At 41.7% G+C, this 15,339-nt stretch overlaps 1 protein-coding gene across 1 annotated transcript in view; it reads right to left on the bottom strand.

The window, feature by feature from the left end:
- The window catches only part of prom1a (prominin 1a), an 84,800-nt gene that overhangs the window by 56,005 nt on the left and 13,456 nt on the right, over positions 1–15,339 (bottom strand). The gene's annotated exons all lie outside the window — the stretch shown is intronic.

Here is a 15,339-nt window from a genome sequence, read left to right as displayed (position 1 = left end):
GGACGTATTGTATTTTTTATGTGATAAGCTACAATTTGCTCTTTTCTTTTAAAAAATTAATCAATTAATTGTTCATTATTTCTGAGGACGATCAATCAAGGAAATGTCTTAAAACTGACATCCCTAGTGGGTAGATTAGTGACAGCTACCATTCTAGACTAACCAAAACCTACGGCCATTTTTCTGAGGAAGCTAAGCTCCTTTAAGGTGTGCAGAAGGCTCATGAGTCTTTTTTTTTTTACAACTCAATGGTCGAGTCAGTTGTCGCCTTTTATATAATTGGCTTGGTATGGAAAACCTGTCCACAGCCAAACTATGCAGAATCTAGTTAACGTGAAGTTATTGGTGTCAAGCCATAGCAGCTAGCTGACATCTTTGACAAGTGGGTTGTCAGGAAAGCCGAGAGCCAGAACCGGAGCGTTCCCTTCATCCTGTTTCCTCCCTCTGACAGTCGAACAGGATGAGGAACTCCTTCTTCCTGTTCCACTAACCGGCTTAACTCTGCTTCATTTATTTGTTATAGGATAGTCAGGAATCCAAAGTTAGTGCTGTTTCTTTTTAATCTGTTCTGTGGATGATGATGCTCTTAATTTATGACTTTTATCTACTTTTGTGTATTTATGTTTATGATTTTCAGGGACAAAAAAGTTTAATTGAATTGAACACTTTGAAAACTATATTAGGTCTGCTCAGAAAAATAAATATTCTGTGGCTCTGTCTATTGAGGTTTAGCCTAACTGATTAAATCCTTGTTTTTAGAATGCAAGACCTCATTCATTCATTCATTTATTGACTTTACCCGCTTATCCCTGTCCAGGGTCACACCTATCCCAGCATGCATTAGGCTGAAGGCAAGGAAACAGCCTGGACAGGTTGCCAGTCCATCGCAAGGCTAACACTGATAGACAAACTCCCACTCTCTTTCACATCTAGGCAATTTAAAGTCTCCAATCCACCTGACTTGCTTGTCTTTGGACTGAGGGAGGAAACCGGAGCAAGTGCAAAAACTGTCAAATAATACTTACACATACTATAAAGTGAGGGGATTCTTGACAGTAACTGGACTGTCTATTAATACAGACAGATTAGCTTGACAAGAATTTAGTATTTTAGTCAAAATGTGGACAAATAAAAGACAAATTACCCGGGCAATAGAGGCTCAAATTATAACGCGCCTGCCTGTTCCAAATCTTCGCCTATCATTTATTTTACAATTCAATCTCACAATCAAATATCAAGATTCACGAAGACTTCGTAGAACAACCAAAATGGATCTATCTGGTATCAGATCTGTTGCTGCTCTCTGTCACTGCAACACCTGGAGCAGCGCTGGCTGTGACTCATCATATAATGATGACAGAGACAGCAATTCTTCTCAGAGGGAAAAGCTTTCCAAAAATAAGATGCAAAAGGCACAGGGGGTTTTCCTCTTCCTGCAATGCAGCTGTTTTTCTATTTTTTTTTCCAGAAGAAAGAATACACCCTGCGGAGGAATTGTTGACATGCATCTTTTAAATTGATCATAAAACAGACTGTTATTATTACTGATTATTCAAAGCATGAGATTAGTATTAATAGGAGGTTGCTTCAGGCTTCTATTTCACCCAGTTATGGCTGTTTAGGAAGAGCGGCGCTCATCCAGTGTCTTTTATAGAAGTGAAGTTTCATTTGCCTTTATTTAAACATTTATTAATCCAGGGAAATTTGACTGAGCACACACACTCTTCCTCCGCAACATCCTGCTTCACACTTACACAGTACCACACATTTTTAGCTGGGAGCTGCACAGTAAAGCCACAGTCTTGTCCTGCTGCCCACTGAGCAGCTCCACCTGCAGCAGGAGGGGATGCAGTGCCTTGCTCAAGGGCAGCTTGACAGCAGCTGTTCATACTGTCCAGACTTTCCCAGCAGGTTCAGGGATTCAAACTAGCGTCAAAAGACGTCTTGGCCAATGTGGCAACATCAATTAGAAAACAGGACATAGGATATACTGATTCAGCATACATGATTATCAGGTCAGAGCAGGTCTGAATCATTCAATAATCAATAATCAACTCAACTATCAATGAAGAAACAACGCTGTACAAAACAGCAAATCATTTTCCAGCCATATTCCTGCAGTTATTTTGCTTGTTTATTTTGCTTTTTTGTGATGCTTTTTTTTTTAGGAAAGTTTTAGGAGTTTAGTTAGCGCTGACGCCAACTAACTCTTATCCAGAGCAAATCACAATTAGAGCAACAGTGCAGTATCCTTTTATTAAAAAAATTAAAAAATTACAAGCAACCAGGTCAGAGCCATAATGTTCTGAGAACATTCCTGTGACAATAGAATAATCATAAAAGAGAGAAGTGCTGGGAAAAAAGGGAAATTGGGTCACACCTGAAACTCTCCAGTTACAGGTTAGTCTATCAAACTACAGATCACCTTGCCAACCTATTTTGCCTGGGTCTAGGTTGCTCCTTGCACCTCAAAATGACTGCAGGCACTATTATTTGGGGGTGAGGTGTAAAATGATCCAGACTTTAGGTTAAAAAGAAAAAACAGACTATTAAGGTCAGGCTTTGGCTATCATTTTCTTCCACCTGTTCTAGTGACCCTTAGGTGTCTGTTTCAAAAAAGCCCCTGACCTTGTTGTGAAGGTGCGCTTGAATTTCCTTCCTTGATGTAAACGATGGTAAACAAAAGACCCCTAGAACAAGCTTATAAGCCAAAGCATTGTAGTAATATATGTCAAAACATGAGAAGTGGTGCTTCAATGTTGTGCTGGCCGCACTGAAAGGCTGGGATTTTGATAGGTGAAGATCAGAGCTGTAATAGAAAACACTGAGAGGATAGAGAGGCAGACTGTTCAGCAGACTTGTAACAGCCAATATGTCTGTCAAGCTCTGTGTGTCCTAACAGTTTACTGCTCACTCATGGTAAGTCACTCTGGATGAGAGCATTGACTAACTGCTCGACATGTAATAGAAGCGTATTTCAGTTATTCTGACTTCACTGGTATACCACACTGGTGCCAATGCAAACTGCACTGGCACGTGGCCAAAGACAGAATTGACCAGTTCAGACTGAGAGAGGAGAGAGAAGGCCGGCAGTGAAGCCAAGTCTTTATCTGTCATGGAGAGGAAGGATGGGGAATAGGAGCCTCAGTGAGGATGTGAGTGTGTGAGAGAAACAGAGACACAGTGAGAATGAATCAATGGCAGATTGGAGTTTTAGTTATAGAAACGTTCCTCTGAAGCGGAGCTGCTCTGGAGGAAGAGATAATCTCATTGGAGCTAACTGGCAAACTTGAATGAAAAATAAGTCAAAATATGAATCAAAACTATACATAGCAATGTCAGCAGGGTAGTATGGCTATTTTGAATTTGGAAGCTAAATCTGTCTGGCTAAATTGCATTTTTCCATTAGCAGCAGAGCGCTAGGCTTCATAATATTAGCTTCCTCCTCTCTCACCTCTTGCCTTTTCCACTGGGCTTCAGTCTAATGTTACTTAGCCAGAAAAACAGTGGTTCTTTGGCTCCGCCCACTGAGGTTTAACTCAACCAATAAGATTGTTTCTGCCTCTGGAGCAGCTCTGCATCCAAGAAATGTTTGTATAACTAAAACTCCAATCTGCAAATGGATGAATGAATGAATGAATGAATGAATGAATGAGTTTTTCAAGGCTGGAGACACTCAGCCAGCCAGTATGGAGTGTAAGGGAAAAAATAAGTATAGGAGGAGGGGAAGAGATAAGAGAGAAAGAGAGATGAAGGACAAAGAGAGAAGAGAGAGGGATGAGAGAGGAGAAAAGGTAAGAGGAAAGACAGAGGTGAGAGAGAGAGAGAAAGCAACAAGGAGAGAAGGCTGGACTGGATCCCTGTTTCCAGTGAGAGGCGTCTAATCCCTCTCCATTAACAGCAGCTCACTGACGTTAGCTCTGCTGGTTTCCACCTACGCTCACTCTCCTCTCCATGGAGCTGGATCTCCGCTGGGACTAATCATTCAAAGGCCACATGGATATTTATTATCAGGATGTTTTGGCCTTTCACCCTTGCAAACTAACTGATTGCTTGTAATGTTGACAATCTATTAATTTCAGCTTTCTCCACTGATGCTCTCAGCTCTGAATACGGCTGTCAGCGAAAAGCATACATCGTAAATGTGTGAGAGATATTAATGTAAATGTAAATGTATCGCAGGAGCCGGCTGCAGTAGCATCTCTCCTCTGAACCAAACGGAGGTAGGGGTTTTACAGCAGACTTAATGAAGCTTTGAGTGGAGCTCAAGATAAAGCAGAACCTGGAAAGATGAATTTTTCATCAGGTTCACTAGGAGAGAGCCGCCAGCCCAGAGGAATCCAGCAGCTCTCTATCTGGGTTCTGCTGCTCAGCATCAGGATGACAGAGGAGGAGGCTGCTTTGACAGACGTTTAACTTCAAACTGAATGCTTTACTGGACCGGCTCCTCATTCTCACAAGGCCTGCACGATCAAGGGTGTGATCACACCTAGAGTTTGCTTTCTTTGGTCCAAACCATAGTGGAAAATGTACTTTTTTTTTGTATATTTGGTTCATTTAGGTTCACACTGTCCAACATCCCACTGTCCTGTGCCGACTGTGACACGAACCAGGGCTTGTAAACTAAAGTCACTTGGGCTAGGTACACACTGCAACTAAATACGGTTGTCAAACCTCATTTGAGTGCTTAATCCTGTTAAATTCACACACGGTTCGATTATTAACAAGAGTGACAACTGCATTCTACAACTGAACCGCTGTTGTTGGCGGTTTATTAAGATCTTATAGATAAACTGACAGTTCAGGTAACTGGTGTTACTGGTGTAAAGTAAAGTAAACCGAGAACACAGGCGATGGTAGCCGCCATATTGCTCTGAAGTAAACGTTACTATGGTTACAGATATTATTTACAGCCATCATGAGATCGTTGGAGTGGAGTGACTCCTGTTACCCGTACTGTACATACACAGTCGAGTCATTTTACTCCGCCTTGCTCTAATGTGTACCATACATACGCACATTCACCCTCATTAATAAATTCGGTTGTCGCTACCAAATTTTGGCAGTGAATACATAGCCATGGACTCACAAGTAACTAATTTATGGATAACCTGACATCCCACAAGATTTTTAGACAAAGCAAATCCGATTCCAGACAACTGCAATATTGAATATATTGCAATTTCCAAATCCCAAGAAGAGTTCAGAAGGTAAAGGCGTTTCCGATGGCCCTAAAATGATGCTCTCTGTTCCTGTGCTTCATATTCAAACCGAGCACATCCAAAGCATTAGCATCAGTTTCCATCCTCTAATTGTATTTTTAATATGGTGAGAAGCGAATGCTGTATTGCAATTCATATCACAATCGCAATATTCAAAACAAGGATCAAAATATGACTTGTTTTTTGTAAATATCATCCAGCTCTAATCCTAACCAACATCCTTTTTAAAACTGTAGATTCTCTGTTAAAACACACACAATATATAGAGGAATTGGTAATGCAAAGTGACAGAGGCCATGTATGGGCTCTATAAAGCATTCATAGACATCAACACATTTTACAAAGATAATAAAAAGTGTATAACTTGGTACCAAAGGATTATGTCTGCAATATTCACTGGAATTAATATTTCAAGAAACTGCCAAGAAAAGCTCAACTTTCAACACACCACAACTTCCTTACACTGCACCACAAGGCCCAGCTCGCTTATTAAGCTAATAGCTAAAGAAGATAGAAGAGCAAAACGAACACAACAAACTAAACTGCGATGTGTGATTGGTAATCCTCCCAGCAGCCCCTCTGGGTGTCCATGGAAAAAAGGCGATTAGTGGCATGGATTAATTGATTTGAGTGAAGCGTCCAAGCCTACGCCTTTGGAGACAGAATACAATAAGCACCCAGTTCATCTGCACGTCAATTGTCTATGAGGATTTGCAGCTGAAAGGCTCCTATGTTGTTGAAACATACACAATGGCATTAGGCTACCATCAACCCCCCCCCCCTCCCATCTCCACCACATACTGTGTGCCAATTCAGATGGAACTGGAATAGAAAATGGCAGCCATGCATCATTTACATTACATTTTAAAAGCAGCGGAGAGGACAGAGTGACGAAGACTGTGAGACTGAGGATAAGATCCATGGGGAGACACTTTACAGATTTTATCCGCAGCAATATACAGTGAGAGAGCAGGATGGAGTTCAGTGTCTTGTTCAGCGGCACCTGAACAGGTTGTACGACTGTTGATGGACACACACTGGCTGCTATGGGCATCGAACTTGTGTCTCCCTAACCACTAGACCAGTGGTTCTCAAACTGGGGGTCGGGACCCCTCAGAGGCTCACAAGACTAGAGAAGAAAACATATTTCTACTACACAAATTTATTTTCATGTATTAGTTTTTTCAGATTTTTCTCTTATCTTTGCTTTTTTCTTGTGAAATACTGAATAGTTTTCAGCCTCTAGGCCTCCTAAACAAATGAAACAACCTGAAAAGAGAAAATCATTCTTTTGGTTGAACTCTGCTATGCAGCCTGCGACAGGTATCGCTTTGTTTTAAGGGGTCACAAGCCAAAAAGTTTGAGAACCACTGCGCTAGACCGCCCTGGGGCAGGGTCGCATTTAGGTTGATTACAGAAAAAAAACACAATTTATAATTTTTATTCCAGGTATTAAGTAAGTTTTTACAAATATAATGACTGTAAAGATAGATAACAAATATTTACTCATGTGTCTTTCCAAACACAATTTCCATATTCCATATATGGGGGGTTTTCATGGTTAATTTACATGGACATTTATTTTATTTTATTTTTTTTACTTTTCTTGCTGGACATGTCTCTATTTTCACATTTAATACAAGTTAAATGGATAAGTTTTCAACTGAGAAGAAGGATAATTAGTGTGAAATTGGAGTAATATACCTTGTTTCAGGTCAGGTAGATGACAGTATTTCTGCAGTTAATCTATGTTGTCTTTCTTACAGTATCTTTCCTTTATTTGACAGATTTTTTTGGGCAACTTTGCTGACAGTTTCTTACCATTCTTGCCCACATTACTTTTTGAAGGATCGGTTCAGGGACCTTTCAGTGACGGGACGGGTCTCTCTACCCACCCACGGTACCGAAGTGGAGCTGCTGAGATGACTGACCTTTGTAAACGCAGCGCTGTGGAACGTTCAGATATGAGGCTCAAACAACAGCATCACTTTAACTATTCAGGGATATCATGTAACACACAGTCTGAGGAAAGCCTATAACTTTGCCCCTGGGGGAGATTAGAGCCTTTTTTTAAAATGAATGTCACAAAAATACCAGCTCCAATTGCCAATGAGTCAGCTGGGTAGGCAGGTGGGTGGGTGGGGGGGGTGGAGGTGAGGGAGGCAGGTTACAAAGCACTTTCCCTCTAGTATTAAAAAGCAAATACATTTTCTCACTGGCTATTTCTTTACCTTTCACTTCTTTATCATATATGATCACTATAGGGACACAAAAATATCTCTTCCATTTATTATCAGGGATTAACTTTCAACCTCCTCTTTTTGCTTGTGATGTACTTGTGATGTTACTGTTGCTCTCACTGTGAGTCCATCTGGATAAGAGAGAGCATCTGCAAAATGGCTAAAATGCAAATGTAATGCAGAATGATGTCGACGTAAAAGACACTTATTTTATTGTCATCTTGATAAACTTTCACTGCTGCCCTATTTGACTTGATAAGAGCAAAGCACAAAACGCTACCTGTGATATGGTAGCACACTTGAGTATGGTTATACACCGTTAGTCATGTGTAACTTTTTTTTGGTGATTGAGCAAATTAAATCAACTTTGCGAGTTCACAGAAAACTGTCTGAAGCATCACATTGTTCACCATGAGCACAGAATATAAACAGTCAAAGTACCGCCCACACTGTTTGATTGACAGGTGATCTCTGGGATGTGCAGTGCAGAAACGCCACAGCAATGAGCGCTGAGCTCCAAAGATGGAGACAAAATAAACAAAATGAGGATCTTGAGGATTACCACTTTAAACGAAACAGCAGCTGACCTGTCAGCAGCTGTACTGGAGATGGAGCGAGCATCTCTCTGAGTCACGTGACGCAGCGTGAGTTCAGCGGAGCATATTCAAGTCAAGTCAAGTCAAATTAATTTACAAAGCGGTTTTAACAAACAGGTTCACCACCAAGTGCTTCAACAAGAACAGGGGACACAACTGCAGATGAAATCAAGGGATGAAAACAAGAGGAAGTATTGGGCAGCGAGTGAATAGAGAGATCATCCTTCAACTTCAGTTGTAGGGCATTTGCAGTCCTTGCTGTTGGTTGCTTGTAATGCTGGAGATGTTGGAATCGAAAGCTCATTCTGCCGTCTGCACTTATTGTAAGTCTCTCTGCTTAAGAGCGTCAGCTGAAACGCCTGAAATGTAAATGCAAAAACGTACAAGAGAAAGAAAGACTTAGCGAGGAGAGAAGAGGAGAAAAGACTTGGAAACCGAGCTGAGACAGAGACAGATGGACAAAGAAAGGCAAGAGAGAGAGGGGGAAAGAGAGAGAGGCAGGGAGAGAGATAGAAAGAGAGAGAGAAAGGGAGAGAGATTGAGAGAGAAAGAGAGAGAGAGAGGGGAATACTGAGTGTGGGGAGGAAAGTATGAGACAGGCAGACAGATAGATAGAGACAGCCAGACAGACAGCCAGATAGATAGCTAGATAGATAGATGGACAGATATATAGACAGACAGACAGTCAGATAGATAGATAGATAGATAGATAGATAGACAGACAGATAGATAGATAGACATGAGGAAAAAACAGGTAGAGAGAAAGTTCACACCAAATCAAGGCCTTGGTCTTGATGCTCTCATGCTTGCCTGTGCAGTATTTACTCATGGCAATGTAGCTGACGAAACCCACGGACTGAAGAGAAAAAAAAAATACATTTCCAATCAACTGGCTCTGAAAGCCTCCAGCCGAATCAACAAAACTCTAATATTCCCCCCACTAAGCTCCGGCAGTCGTCTGAGAGAACACCCGTTGCTAACAGGCTTATTAAAAAAAAAAAAAAAAAAAATAGCCTTGCCGTGAGATACATTTCCACACCACACCACTTCATTCAGCTCCGCTCCGCTTGTAAGGCGTACAGTGCTACAAAGAAGACAGCCAGTTGGGTTTTTTTTTTTTTTTTTTCTTGGATGGAGAGAGACACTATTGGCAAAACGTGTGGATTTTCCCCTCACCCTCACAAAGTTATCTGAGGTCACACACTGAGAAATTAAATAGAGTCGGAGTCAATCGGCGTTAATACAGACAGGAACCTCCGCTTGACATTTAAGTTATCATCAATGTTTCTTGGTTCCCGCTGAAAAAAAAAAGCATGCGTCATTTTCAACACACCTGTGCGTCTAGTTTGGGGATGATATTTATATTACTTCCCAGCACAATATGTCAAAGCAATAACCCGTGACATTTTCATATTAATAAATGTCTGTTTTGCTGCTCTCTATGGATATAACAAAACAGTGATTCAACCTTTACCCAGTTCATGAAAGCTTTTACATTCGCTGTTCGAAACACCCGGTGTCTGGTAGGTCTTTGCTTGGGAAAAATCCTCCTGCCACACAAGAGACGTGTTTTACTTTTCCAGTTTGTTTGGAATAAACAGAAGAAGAACTGGGTAGTTAGCATGAGCAGTGATAGCCAGCATGGCTGAAGAGACAAAGAAAAGAGCGCCACCTACAGAAACTCAAACTTCATCGACTGGAAATCCAAGCTCCGCCCCCACACTGTTTGATTGACAGGTGACCTCTGGGAAGTGCATTGCAGAAACACCACAGCAATCAGTGCTTAGCAACAAAGATGGAGACAAAATAATAAAAAAAAAAAGAAGATTTCGCAAATTATTCTAATAACAGCATCTGTCGTGTCAATATGTTTTGCTGGTAAGCCATGTCAGGACCCATGATACCTTCTGACACCTGGAGGTTTCATGAGCCGAAGGACAGGAGGCTGTTCTCATCAGACAGGAGGCTTTCTTTTCTCTGCTGCTCAAACGCAAAGCTCAGCTGTGAGCATCCAGCCACAGAGAGAGAAAGAGCTCAAAGGTTGCAAGGAGTGTTACATCATTCTGGTTGCTATGCAACACAAAGTTTGACAGCAACGTGAAAGCTATCTAATTTGCATAAGATAGCTAACCTGAAGTAACAGAGGGGGTGACATTGTTGAAAATAATCATGGACAAGAGACAGTTAGTGATTGCTCTGCTTGCTCTTGAAGAAGAGGATGAGGAGGATGTGGATACATGATGTCCACCTAGAGAACAGAGCACCGAGAGTTTTATCATCTCTTCCAAGAATTAGATTCCTGTTCCTGTAGTTCCTGTTTCAAGGGCTATTTTCACCTTTACATAGGCTACTGTAATGCGCGGCACAGCTATAGTTGAGACATGTTTAACCCAGGGCTCAAAACACGTCATGTCCAGAACTCGAGGCACATAGGTTTGAGGAGACGCACACCTGCTGTGGCCAAACCATTAAAAACAACTGCAAAGAAGTGTCCAGTGTGATCAAAAATTCAAATCACCTGTAGGAACCCACTTAATAACCCCAATGTTAGTTACATCCAGTGATGCAGTGGTAAATACAATGTTGGGTAAACTATGACCTCCAGTTAGTGATCATCACCAGACTAACAAACAAAAATATGAAGAAAGATCAGTTAGAATTTCAGCAAAGTTTACATTTATGCTTTTAAAACCCTATTGCCATATAACTTACATCAGCTTGATACTACTTACTTTGATGTGCATTATGAATTTATGTTCATATCAGCCTAAAAACAGGGTAAACTGAGTTTATTCTCCACTACATCCATGATTACATCAGATGCCATGTTTCAGTAAATGGCTTCTGGCAAATGTTAGCACACTGGTGACGTGACATTTAACGGAAATGTTTCTGATAAAAAATGGTGTCAGGATAAGCAGCGGGGGGGGGGAGGGGGGCTGACTGTTCATATCTGAGCTGACTTCCCATGAGCTGGGAGTCAAACACCTCCGCACAAGGTAAACACTCTGTTACCATAGGACCGGTAACCAGGGAGAGAGAATCAGGCTTAACTTTACACAACCAGGAGACACACACACACACACACACACACACACACACAGAGAGAGAGAGAGAGAGAGAGAGAGAGAGAGAGAGAGAGAGAGAGCTACAAGGTGGAAAGGGATTTAATTTGAAAAATGTTAATCTTTTATCTTGATGCCTTGGCAACATTGTTCCCGCCAATAAAACTCCTACAATTTAATTGAATTGAGAGATTGAGAGAGAGTCTCCTCTTTCATGTGCATCCATGATGGCGGAGCTAATAAAAAAGGTATTAGGCGGTCTAGGCGACTTAACCCAACCACGAGAAACTTAACCCGCGCCTTTCAATTAAAAGAGGTATTTCTGCGATACGGTGAAGATTGCAGGCAAATTACGATTATGTTTCATTCTAAGCCTTTTGTGAGATTTTGATGTGTTAATGCAATGGACAAGAAGGTCGGTTGTGTATGGTATAAGTCTGTGTCTCATTGTGTGTGTGTGTGTGTGTATGTGTGTGTGGAGAGCACTACAGTGTGGCCTTCCATGTAAACAGCTGAGTCTCTTGGCAAGATGTACAGCTCGAGTCCCACAGCAGCCAAATGAGTAAGACGTAGGCCTACTCATAGAAAACATAATCGCAAACATCTACTTTTTACATCTTTTATCCGCTCGAAAAAGCTCAAGGTACAAATGTGTGTCACAGTTTCATTTACACACTTGCAGATATATAGTACTCTAAATACAATCGAGTGTGTACATTCGGTGTGTTAACAAACTTGACAGGCTCTCTCTGCTCAAGTGGAAAACACGTAGACGGGCAAAACATTAAATTGAGGGGAAACACAGAAACATGTGCAAAGACACAGACACACACACACACACACAGATGGAAAAATAGATCTGGGAGGCATGGCGACACACCACAGGGAAATGCAGTAATCTGCACGGTTGTTCACTGACTTGAACAGCATATGAACCCAAGGTGCTATCATAGTATCATAGAGTAGTGAATGTGTAGAGTGATATGTGCATTATAGTCTATACTGTCTCTCATGTGTCTTCTTCTGTATGTCTGTGTAGATTCATTTCAGTCATCCAGGTAGTAAGATGTCCAAAACAAAATCCACTGGACTTAAAATGAAGAGTTGAAGATGTTTCACCACTCGTTAGGGCTGCACGATATACCGTTTCAGCATCGTCATCGCGATGTGCGCACGTTCGATAGTCACATCGCACGACGTGCAATGTCAAGTAAGGCAAATTAACTCAAACATGTCATGCTACAACTTTTTTGCTGCTTGATACAAAAGGAAAACTCACACGGTTCTCGTTTTCCATGTCTAATCTACAAGAGAAGTCTGTCTGACATAACATAATTTACTCCGATTTAAGGGTTTGTTATAAGAGTAGCGTATGTTATCTTTCCAGCTTTCGCGGCTCTGAACCGTAGTTGGGAAGCCTCTGGTGTTGTGCTAGCCTATTTTAGCTTAGCCTGGCTCGTAGCTGGTAACAAGCTTTTTACTAAGAGTCCGGACCAACTCTGCAGTGGAGAACTGGCACTTTACTACTCTGTGACGTTCTAAGCTCTTTTCCTGCTAACTATGGTAACTTTACTTAGCATCCTGCAACTCACTCTGGCTGCAGCTAAAAACACACTCACTTCCTACTACGTCACCCGCGCAGGTTACCCACAAGGCCACCTTCTTAAAGGGGCAAGGCTTCATAGAGCTATTCAAGTCATTTGGTGAAAATTCCTGTATTTTTTCATATCGCAATATATATCGCAGTTTTTTCCAATATCGTGCAGCCCTACCACTCGTCCGAGAGGCTTTATCAGTTCTGATCAGTTCTGAACTGATGAAAATGTTTGCCATTCCGCAGATGGTTTTCTAGAACAGTAATGTAAAGGACTGGATCCATTCAATTTGAAGAAGAAAACTAAGAAGTGCTCCCTGGGTTCCCCTTTCTCTTTCCATGTTTATTTACATTGACATTTGAGGTATTTTACTTCAGGCTTCAGGCTACGCTACTGGGTGAAGACTTAAAGGAATAAACCAAGTTTTTGGGAGATCATAAAGACCGAAATCAGCTATGTTCCCTGGTAGATTGTTCGCTCCGGCGCAACCCTTCAGCATACATATCTTGACATAACATAGTGTCTATCTCTCAGCGTGAGCACTCAACATAGTGTAGGCTAAAGAATTTGCATGGAGCAAAGGAGCAATCTACCAGAAAAAACATGGATGATTTTGGTTTCCATGTTCTCATCACCAATGATCCAGTCTCCCAAAAAACTTGGCTTAATCCTTTGAAACTGGCAACATCTTAAAAGCAGCTCTCTCTTCAAACAACATATTAATGATTTTTGTAAACCTACTGTGCAGTTTATCTTCCCAAACACACATCATTATTCATGGGGTACATTGCTTCCTTACAACACCCCAGTTAGAGCCAGTTTGACTGGATTGATTGCCTGGATTATTTTTAATCTCAAAGTGAACTAATTGGGGCAGATACAGTGAACTGTGGATCTTTTTATGTAAATTATGTCAATGGGCTAAAAGGGCTGAGAAAGCTGGTGATTTATTTATTTATTTACCTAGGTCATAAGGTGTTTGTAAATTTCTGTAGTTGAAACAGTGCCTTGAAATCTCTGATAATGCCATTTGTTGACATGCTACTTCTACCTGTTTTTTTTAACTTTCATTTATGCAGGCAAAGTCAACTGAACACCCACATAACCATAGTCTTCTACCTTTGGTCAATGAGCAGCTCCACTGGAGAAGTGGGCTAAGTGCTTTGCTCAGAGGCACCTCAATTGTAGTCGCTGAGGGAGGAGAATGTGTTTTTCATTTACTTTCCCCACCCAGATTGTCTAAGATTCAAACCAGTGACCTTCGGCTCACAAGCCCACTTCTCTAACCTTTAGGCTAAGCAGTTAACAAAGACTCATGGGACAAAAACACACGTGGTCTGCAGCGGCGTCTGGTATCCATGTTGACCACCGGACAGCCAAGAGGATTGGCTCTGCACACAGCGCCAGGTAAACACATCCCAGATTACCATCAGCTTATCAAGGCTAAAGAAAATGACAGACAGGAAGCGTGTGCTGTCGGGGACTGACCAATCAGAAGGGACAAGCTAACTCCCACCAACCGACAGTTAACATGACAAGAGAGGAGTGATGTCATTGAATTGTCTGGAGCTCCACTTCCCAAGGAGGATTGCACAAGAACATTAACACTCAGCCCTGTGTAGCATGTTGAAAGGGACATTCACATTTTAGCCATTTAGCTGATACTCTTATCCAGAGTGAAATGTGACATGCATTAAAGGATAGGTTCGGCGATTTTGGACCTACAGTATATATAATTTGTCTCTTACATACCTGTAGCATTTGGACCCACAGACAATATTGGCTCCAGAGTCAAGTCGGTAGAAACGGTGAGCTCCCGTTGCCTCTTGCTGCTAACAATGAGTCCAAATGGGGTTTGTCAAAATATCTCCAAAAAAGCCAGTCTGTGTGCAAAATGGCGGAATGAAATCACAGCTAATTTTAATGTATGTACTTCGCAACTTTTCCATTTACTCTCAACTCCCCTGCAGAGCCTACAAATGGCTTTTTTGGAGATATTTTGACATAGGCAACTGTTTGGATTCATTGCTAGCGACGGAGCTCACTGTTTCAAACGACAGCTGACTTGGGAATCATTATTCTCTGTGAGTCCAAGTACTCTATGTAAGAGGCAAATTATATATTAGTCCAAAATCGCAGAACTTATCTTTTAAGTGAGCAGGTAGGAGTTCAGTGTCTCCTGTTTGCCGTTCAGGTCAGCCTCTTTAACCACTCGGCTGTCCTGTGGCGTCCAAGTTATCAATTAAAGTCATTAATGTTATAAGGTCAACGATGGTTCCTGTTAGAATAGATGCTAAACCACTTAGGATGGATGCTAGTTTCCTAGACACAGTGTACTTGACACACAGCTTATCGTCGAGAGCGAAATTACACACCCTAAAAGTCCTCTCCGAGTTGTGACACAGCCGCGTTCCCGTGACACATCCCACTCAGGGGAACTGTCTCTCCAACGCTGAGTGAAGGCTACAAGGATCATGTGAAGTGGTGTGACGAGCGGCACCGAGGCTAAACGCCATGTTGGGGAAGGAAGGCCGTTTAGAGTAGTCATCTCCGGCGTTGGCAGGTTGACCCCTTACCGCCGCACATCTGCATTTACAACTCACCATGTCCCTACAGTCGAC

The sequence above is a fragment of the Centroberyx affinis genome, unplaced genomic scaffold (genome assembly GCF_046629955.1).
Source record: "Centroberyx affinis isolate AG114_WGS23_722 - 3 ecotype Tasmania unplaced genomic scaffold, CSIRO-AGI_Caff_v1 ptg004126l_1, whole genome shotgun sequence".
Taxonomy (NCBI): domain Eukaryota; kingdom Metazoa; phylum Chordata; class Actinopteri; order Beryciformes; family Berycidae; genus Centroberyx; species Centroberyx affinis.
This window is presented reverse-complemented; position numbering and strand designations above follow the sequence as displayed.